The sequence below is a fragment of the Anopheles funestus genome, chromosome 2RL (assembly GCF_943734845.2).
Source record: "Anopheles funestus chromosome 2RL, idAnoFuneDA-416_04, whole genome shotgun sequence".
Lineage (NCBI taxonomy): Eukaryota > Metazoa > Arthropoda > Insecta > Diptera > Culicidae > Anopheles > Anopheles funestus.
This window is the reverse complement of record NC_064598.1, coordinates 28,714,780-28,723,463: the sequence shown is the minus strand read 5'-3', so window position 1 is coordinate 28,723,463 and position 8,684 is coordinate 28,714,780. Positions and strand designations below refer to the sequence as shown.

The window sequence follows — 8,684 nt, the reverse complement described above, 5'->3', positions numbered from 1 at the left end:
TCAATGCTGTGGGATGCTTGCCATTTGAAGGTTCTGCCCCCCCTGAAAAGAAACCATGACCAGCGCAATGAATCTTCCCAGAAGCCTGCAGATTAACGCAGGGGACACCAACAAACTACTGATCGGATTCGAAAGATTTGTTGAAAAGTACATGATCATGTCTAAATTTAACGATTTTTGGGTTTTTTTTAATTTGTTAACAGAGACCGAGAGAGAGAGAGAGAGCCCCAAAACCTTGTAATAGTTAAGAGCCCTTTCAGAGCCCTTTAATAATTAAGAGCCCTAATTAATTACTAAGAGCTGCAAAACCTTGTAGCATTTGTAATTTAAAGTTGTTTCTAATCTATGACTTAATATTTAATTTACTTTGATATTTGTTTAGCAGAATTTTTCATTTATGTAATAAAAGCATCAGCATCAAAATCCATCCATCATTATACCAAACGAAATGTTAAATGTTTTTGATGTCCATCCATCTGGAAGGCTGCTATGTCACACTTAGCATAACCATTTGCTAGCCCCCAAACAAGCAAACAGTAACATTTGTACACCCCCTTTCGGTATAAATAAACATAAGTTGATGGAAAAAAACAAAAGCCAATCATTTATGTGTGGCCGGGAGGAAACCGGGCGTAATGTTCAGCACAACAACGTTGGTTAAGAGCACTCCGAAAACTCCGAAATGGGCCCATTGTTTCGGTTGCACTGCCAATGCTGGTGACGCGATGCATTACATGCTAACGTTACGATGCGTCATCAAGCGCTGTTCCGGTCAACTCCATTTCCGGACCGTCCGGGAAAGTAAATTTCGTTGTCATCTTTCGTACGGCGTTTGTTAAGCACCGTTCAATACAGTTGGTTTATATTCGTCTTTCGCCGACCATTGGGAAGGCGATCCAATTTATTAGATGAAGAACTGCAACAAAAAAAAAAACTTCACACTACTCGTGCCTACATTTGGTGATCGAATGACCTACGGTCAATATCGAAGCTGCGGAATTTGCAGTCATTGCTACAGAGCCCGCCACACAATGGACATTCCATTTTCTGATCGCTTCGTACCATGCAAAGGGCTCAATCTGGTCGGACAGATTTTTTTTCCCTCTTTCGCAAAAAAGTAAACGTCCACCGGTAGGGGGTCCCACGACGACGACGACGACAACGGTCAAGCTGGCAACCGGTTGGGGCCATTGACTGTAAAACGTAACGTCATGGAACGGTGTGGCTTGCACGGTTTAGTTACGCCTTTCGAACGGTGCCATGCTGTGTTTTTATACGTCCCTCATCTGTATCACCTTCACCTTGTCGCGTACCTTTCCTATCGCGTCCCGTCACACGGCTTCCTTTTGCCAAAGCTTTGGGGCTGGCTAGCATATTGTAAAGATCGAACAATAGGGCACGACGCTTCGGTGAGCGGTAAAACACGCGGTTGAATAAAAAGCCTCCCGGTCGCGGAAGGGGAAACCTTTCCTCCCTTTTCGCGCGACTCTCCTTTTGGTTGTTCCTAACGTTCCCAAAAAAAACAACTCCCCCAATACTCCCCGTGCGACTCAGCTGTTAACCCCACCGAAAAGGCTAGTGTAACGAATCTGCAGTCAGTCATCGAAAAACGGGCACATGGGCGAGCAACCGTAACGAAAGTGAATTTCGGAGCGAACATAAACCAGACGAAAACAAATGCGCGTTCTCGCTCGCTTCAGCTCAGCTCTCACCGGGTGAGATGCGAAGTGAGATGAGAGCGGTACGCAATAAATGAAAGGGCTCGTGAGCATGAGATGAAGTTCATTCACTTCGCAGTTCGGTTCATTTCATCCCCTTAAATTCACCTTTTTCTCACATGGGGCGGGTGGAAAGTGAATGGATTGTTTATGGTTTTTTTTTGGCCGGTTTGTTATTTTAGCTGCTTGTTAGTAATTTCAATGCAATGCATGAATATCTCATCACCACTACATTTCTTCCTAATTATTGGGATTGTGAGTGCGTGTTTTTGGATGTTTCAATATTCGCTAATGCAACCCTCGCTCATCTTCGTCACGGTTGAGAAGATGAAGTTTCATTCCGTTGTGATTCGTTACACATGCTTGAGCTCGTGCTGTATGCTTTTTTCCCCTTTGTTCCGTTGTGTTCGTCACGCAAAACCACAAAAGTTCGCTCACATCTCACGACCGAGGTTTTATGCTGCATTTTCGGTGCATCACTTTTCGGTAAAGTCTCTCCCACCCGCTCTCTCTCTCACACACGTTCCACCGTTTCTCTCACGCACTGCATATACGTATTTCGTGAAATCACGTTCACTCACTATCGGACTGACATTCTCAGCTCACAGAACGTAGAATGTGAGGCAGCCCAACATGAGATAAATATGGCACCGTCGAGCAAGCGGATGAAACGAACAAAAAAGCCCAACACACCCGAACGGAAAGGGCGAACGAAGCATAACGAAAGCATACTAGCGCTCTCGAGGGCCACTGTTTGAGCTGAACGCTTCAGTCTGGTTGTCGCGTTGGTCGCCTGTGGAATAGACACGCAGCAAAAGCAAGTGCAATCGATACACCCACATCACGGGATGATGATGATGATTGTGACGCGCACACATACACGGCGTAACGTGTGTAACTGATGCGTGTCCAGTGTGAAGTTGAAAGAACGGCGGTTTTTGTGGGCCTATAGATGCCTATTTCTGTTAACGTAGGTACGCGTACGCGGATGGGCGCGCATTGCATTGCGTCCGTGCGTGAGTGACAGTTTGGGATTTGAATTGTTTGTCCACAAGTTCGATTCGGTTTGCTTGTAAATCGCAAAAGTGTTCGAGTGTTATTCGAGTGTTTTAAAGGTAAATAGTAAAGGAAGAAGTAATCAATTTTAAAACTCGAGGTTATAAAAAATGAAAATATTGTGTAATGATAAGTAGAAATAGTAAATGATAATAGTGTCATAAAAAAATAATTCATAAATCTAACTAAAATACTGCCCCAGTGTGTCCTTGGATGTTTGGTTGCAACCGAACGAATCAGCTGTTATTTGTTGTGATAGTGAACAACCGTGAACAAAACCGTAGTAAATAAATAAAATCCAAATGTAAACGTTTCGTTTAAAAATGATCTAATTTATGTGAATGATAACAACCCAGCATTGCTTGCTAATGCAAATTGTATCACTTGGTGTTACACGCCTTTCGGATAATCCACCCAATCCGGAGGGTAAAAATCGTCAGTATCAATTTTCCCATTAAACCCCCAACAAAAACCACATTACGGTGCAAAGTTTCTACGATCGTTATGAGTGGTCGTTAATTTGTTGTGCTTATTTTATCATTCGCTCCACACTTTCCTTTAGCGGGTCTGGTTGGTTGGCTCCCAACCCCCCCCGTAAAGCACTGCTTAACGAGCACCCGTTAAAGTCGCCAAATTTATCCCGTGAATTTCCTTATCCTTCCCATTCCTAACGCACGCCTGCCCAAGCATCCTGATCCTTGTGTGGCAGAATGAAAAAAAAACTCACACACATACAGGAAGATGAGACACGCTGAGACAGCATCGACAAGCATCGTCAGCAGTAAGAAGCGGGATAATTAATTGTGCCATTAGTGCCCCAAAGAGAGAGAGAGATGAAGAGAAGAAGGAAGGTACGAAGATTGGAGTGTGAATGTGTGTGATGATGCTTTCCGGATTTCCAAACAACGCCGTGCCAGAAACGTGCCAGGCGGGGTGCATCTGTGAAGCGAAAAGGAGCGGTTGGCCTTGTGCTGCCCTTTAAAATTAGATGTGAAAGCAAATTTCCATTTCCGATACCCTTGGCGTGATCCAATGATTTCAAGTGCAAATTAAGGAAGCTCAGCATTATCGTTCCATGTGTGTTTGTGTCTTTTGTGGCTGTGTGTAATGTTGTAAAATTGTGTACTAATCGGGGGAGTGGGAGAGTATGAGCGAAAATAACGATCGTTGAATAATAAGTGAAGCAAATGAAGTGAACGAAAATTGTCCTATTATATCTCAGCGAGAAAGCACACACCACTCAGCACAGGGAAAGGAAAGCAGATTTGGCAAAGTTTACGAAAACATTCCCATTCCAATTGAGTGCGCCCAACGCAAACAATAGGCGAACGATCGGCTTCTAGTGGATGTAAGTGACAAAATATTTACCTAACGTATATACACACACACACCCTTACACCCTTGGTACCGCAACGGGGAAGAATATCCATTGTTCAATCTCCCTTTTTACCGAATCCCACTAACCACTCGACCACAAACACCCAAACACCTGAGAAACTAAAGGGGCATGGAGTTTAGAGCCCGGTTGAACCAAAATTACAAACTTTCCATCCGGACCCGGGTGGTGAACTTTCCGAACTACTCGGTTGTCCTTACGGAACAGCCCGTACAAGGATACCGGCCTGGTAATCGTGTCAAGTTCGTCCTTAATTCAAAAGGCTGCCCAACCCATCCGAACCTGCTGCCAATTCGAGACAGGCCCTTGAGTGAAGTTGTCTCGGGTTTTATTGTGTTCGATAAATATTTCACCCAACGAGCCCGAAAAGCTCCCTGCAGTTGGCGTTGCGTGTGTTGTTCACTTTTGCAACATCATCTCGGTTTTGTGATAACTAATCCACACAGATGGGTCACACGTTAGAAGGGGGACAAATGTGTGGGGAAAGGTTTGAGATTTTCCTTCCGGTTTTGTGTGGAGTAAAGTTTCGGTCAACTTTGCTAACCTTCGTTCGTTGCCTGGGTGTATTGTTTCTACGAATGAGCAAGTGATCTTGTTGCTGTGGACACCTTTGCCGTGTGCGTTGACAACAAGTGGGTACCCAGGTTGGCTGGTTGGTGTGTACTGTGCTACTGTTGTTAAAAGTTTTATTATTTATAGACTCGTACCCTTCATCGTCTCCTAACGTAATGGGTAGTTTTGCAATGCACTTTAGCACAAATGGATATGTTTGGATGACGGTAGTGAATTATGGCCGGGACGGTGCTGTTTGTGTGAAGTTGTAATGCATAAAGTAAATTTAAATTATGATACAACCGTTGAACGGAAAGAAAAATGAATTTGTTTTTCTTTTTATGCAGCAGTTGGTCCATTTATTTGTAACATTCCCGCCGACAAGAAGTATGCAATTTTCCCATCGAATATAAAGGAAAGTTATCACAAATAACAATTCAAAAATAACAAAATTCCTTTTTGGTGAATTGAATAACGACATTCAAAGAAACAGATTAAAGTACTTTTACAATTCATTAATCGGAAAATGTGTCTCAAAATTAACATTTAACATAACTTCAACCTCACACACACATTTTGGAAGCATTTGTTGTGAAGGAAATAATTTCCCTTAAGCTCTCCATTCTGCGACAAACACAACAATGCGAGAGAAAAAAAAGGTAAATCAACCGCTTCAAACATTGTTAGCTGCCTGTTTGACAGCTGAAACCACTTCCGGCCTCAATTGTACGTGCATCAACAATCGTTAGACAGACTTCCTACCCCGAGGAATTTGTGCGAGAAATAGCGCACGGGATGCTGTAGCGCTTTTGGTGTACAGTGAGTGAAGCAAAATAAATTGATATTTAAACAGCTCCTGATCCTTTTTGCCGGTTTCAAGAGCCCGGGTCCGCGTACCGCAACCGTATCGAATTTATCGGTTGAGCAATTGCAAATGTGATATCGATTTCGGGCAGCACTCGAATTTCCCCCCCCCCCCCCCCCCCCCCCGGGGCAGCGACAACCAGCCAGAGTTTTTGGCAGCGAGCTTCTGATTTCAATGTCTCCAACCGGCGGGTAAAATCGAATGTTACCCCGTACTTCGGTCGGGCTTTTTGGGAGGGGAAGTTTGAAATTTGGGTTTTAGGAAAGTTTCCATACCTTCATGTGGTGCACATACATACACACCATTGTGTGGCATTTCGGAATTGAGATTTAAATAGATGAATTTTGGTTGAATGCGGGAAAATTCTTGCAATTGTCCGGGGCGAGGTTATAAAAGCCGGCCGCGAGGAAAAAGCGCTACGTTTCCGCATGGAAACGTACGAAATTTTGGGATAAGATTTATTGTGCGGCAAAAGATTTGTGTTGAACGTGGTACTTGTTACGGGTATGGGTTTTGATGAAGCTTTTGCGCTTTGTAAATGGACTTACTGGGTTCATCACAAAGGATCAACCAGAGCTCGAATTTGTGTGAAGCTCGTTGGGAAGTATTCCGTATAAAGTATGCAAGATTCATTTTTTTAAGGCTTTTAAAAGGTTTCCTAAAATTCAAAATTTAGAAAGGCGATTTGCACCACAAAGAGCGATAAGAGAAGCAAAATTACCTTGAAAGTTAATAAATTTTCCAACTAAATGTTTCTTCCAAATTCCAAACTACCTACACAAGAAACTATGTCCCACAAAACGAGCATTAATTTATGCACCCCGACGCGTTATTGCCACTAAGGCTCACGTTGCAACATCAAACCGTGGAACATTCTTCCGCACGCTCAAGAAAGCTATTTTGATTAATGGCTTCAAGAGCTAACGCTGTCCGGATTACCGGTAATTGGTGACGTACACTACCAACGGGGCAACCAAATCGAGCATCATTCCCCTTCTTGGGACACAACACTCAAACGTTCGTTTCCAGCAAAAACGACCCCCCAAAACATTGTGGATGATAACGTCCTTCAGGGAGACACACTTTCCATCGTCGCATGTTTCGCGACACTGTTGATAACAGCGTTTGGCAGTACCATCCCAAGCTTAATCGTCTTGGACAGTGGCTCTGTTTTCGGACGAATTTCTCGGCATGCGGAAAACTCTTTAGCATTTGCACACAAATTAGAAACACTCCGGTCGAGCCGAGAACCCCCTCCCCCACCCATTCCACCGATAAGCCATCTCGTGCAAAAGGGCCAGGCCGGCATATTGGGTGACTTCTTCGGTAACTTTCGGTCCAACAACTTCTCGGACTTTGGGACGCGCTTCATAAAATTTCTCCCTCGGTTCCCTTATTTGCCTTACACCCTAGCAGATTCCCTTCGGCATGTTTCCCCGTGTCTGGCAAAAATTTCGGAAGCACATCTTACGCGAAAGTGAAGTTTTATGTTTTGCTCGGAGCGCAATTAGATTCAGCGCAATATTCGCGCATTTGCAATTTTCTCGGTCACCGCGATGTTGGCTTCTGCCGCTTCTTCAGATGGGGATCTGCCATCTGAAACGGCCATCCTGACTAACTGTGCGCTGTGGCCGAGCGGTTTGGGGCTGTAATTTTTCGCTTCTGGTTTTTTCCTTTTTCTACCGTTCCTTGGCTTGTTCGTTCCCTCGGGCTCGTTATGTTCTACGGGCATTAATCTCCGGTTTTGGGCTGGCCGCGTTTCTTGAGAGGCCGCTTTAATGCTACTTCTAACACTCAATTGCACACACACACAGACACAGAGGCAGAGGAAGAGATGTAGTATCACAGTGGAGGGTAATGTTGTTTTTCTCCCCAAACTGTAATAAGCTAACGATGACTTTCCGCTGTCATTAGAGAATTCCGTTCAGTTTTGTACGGAAGGTCAAACACTATTAGATAATAAATGGTCCACTCAGCTTTTTTAAAAGAAAACAAAATTTCAGAACATTCCAAATTTCCTACCAAAAAAAACTGGATTATTGATATAAATATTGTGTGAGTCTTCTTGCAAATTAACCATCAAAGTGTATCAAACAAAAGTTTCCTTTTTCTAACGAATCTTCCAAATCGTATACCGTGAAGTAACAAACTCCTAAACCATGTCCACACGGCTGAACGGGATCGTATATTGCTTTGGTCATTAAATTTTCACGCGCTAAACACATCAACCCGGGTTTATTGGGAAAATTATTGCATATCTTCAGCATCCGCCCACGGGCGCTTTCACTACCACCCTTATTTGCTTTAAGCTTTAAGCGAAAGAGCTTTAATCTAATTACCGTTTAATATAGCTCGTCGATTCGTTGGCTTTCCCACGCGAAAATTCGGAACATACTTTGGTGTTTTTGGTGGAAAATCGATGCTGTATTGATGAAAACTTTGTTTTATCTTCTTTCCTCCTCCACCCATTGCGATTGGGTGGTTATTCGCTAGTGGGGGGAGGGCATCTTTTGGGGGCGTGCAAGACGAAGAGAAACGACCATTTTGCCCGTTATGTTTGTGGCCTAAGGCGACTGGGGCGAATAAAAAAAAAACACACACACACACACACAGACCGTCTTGCAAGGTTGGTTTGATGCGAAAAGTTTACCTTCGATCGTTCGTTCTGAAATTTTGTAAGCGAACCAAGTCCCGAAACATAGGCACATGGCCAGGGACAATGGATGAATCGTTCGTCGACGCGTTGATGAATTCCGTCCGGGGGTTTCGTTGGAATGTTCGCTGGTACCATCGTCCTTGGGGAGTCCGTTTGCTTCGCGGCGCGGGTTTCCTTTACGCCGTTGACCATTGAATCGGGTTGGAAAATTCTGGAACAAGAATTCCTTCCATACCCCCAACCCAATTCCACCTTTCCACGGGTTTCTTCGAGGTTCTCATTCAAATGCGGCATAAAATAACATTTGCCTTGTCATCGGATGATTGTTTCGTTCGTTTGTTTGCACGTTGGCCGCAACGTTTGGTACGTTTTCCGTTGCGAGGAAAACTGCGGTGTGCGAAACTGTCGGCTGTCGGTACACATTCATCCGTCATTGCCGAC

General features: G+C 44.1%; 1 protein-coding gene across 3 annotated transcripts in view; it reads left to right on the top strand.

Annotated features, from left to right (window-relative positions):
- Positions 1-1,477: 1,477 nt before the first annotated feature.
- LOC125766536 (uncharacterized) overlaps positions 1,478-8,684 on the top strand; it is a 138,128-nt gene continuing 130,921 nt past the window's right edge. For 2 of the 3 annotated variants that reach the window (XM_049432578.1, XM_049432576.1), the window contains exon 1: positions 1,478-2,833. The gene's annotated coding sequence lies outside the window, so the exon portion shown is untranslated. The remainder of the gene's footprint in view (positions 2,834-8,684) is intronic. The other variant, XM_049432577.1, reaches the window with a different exon arrangement.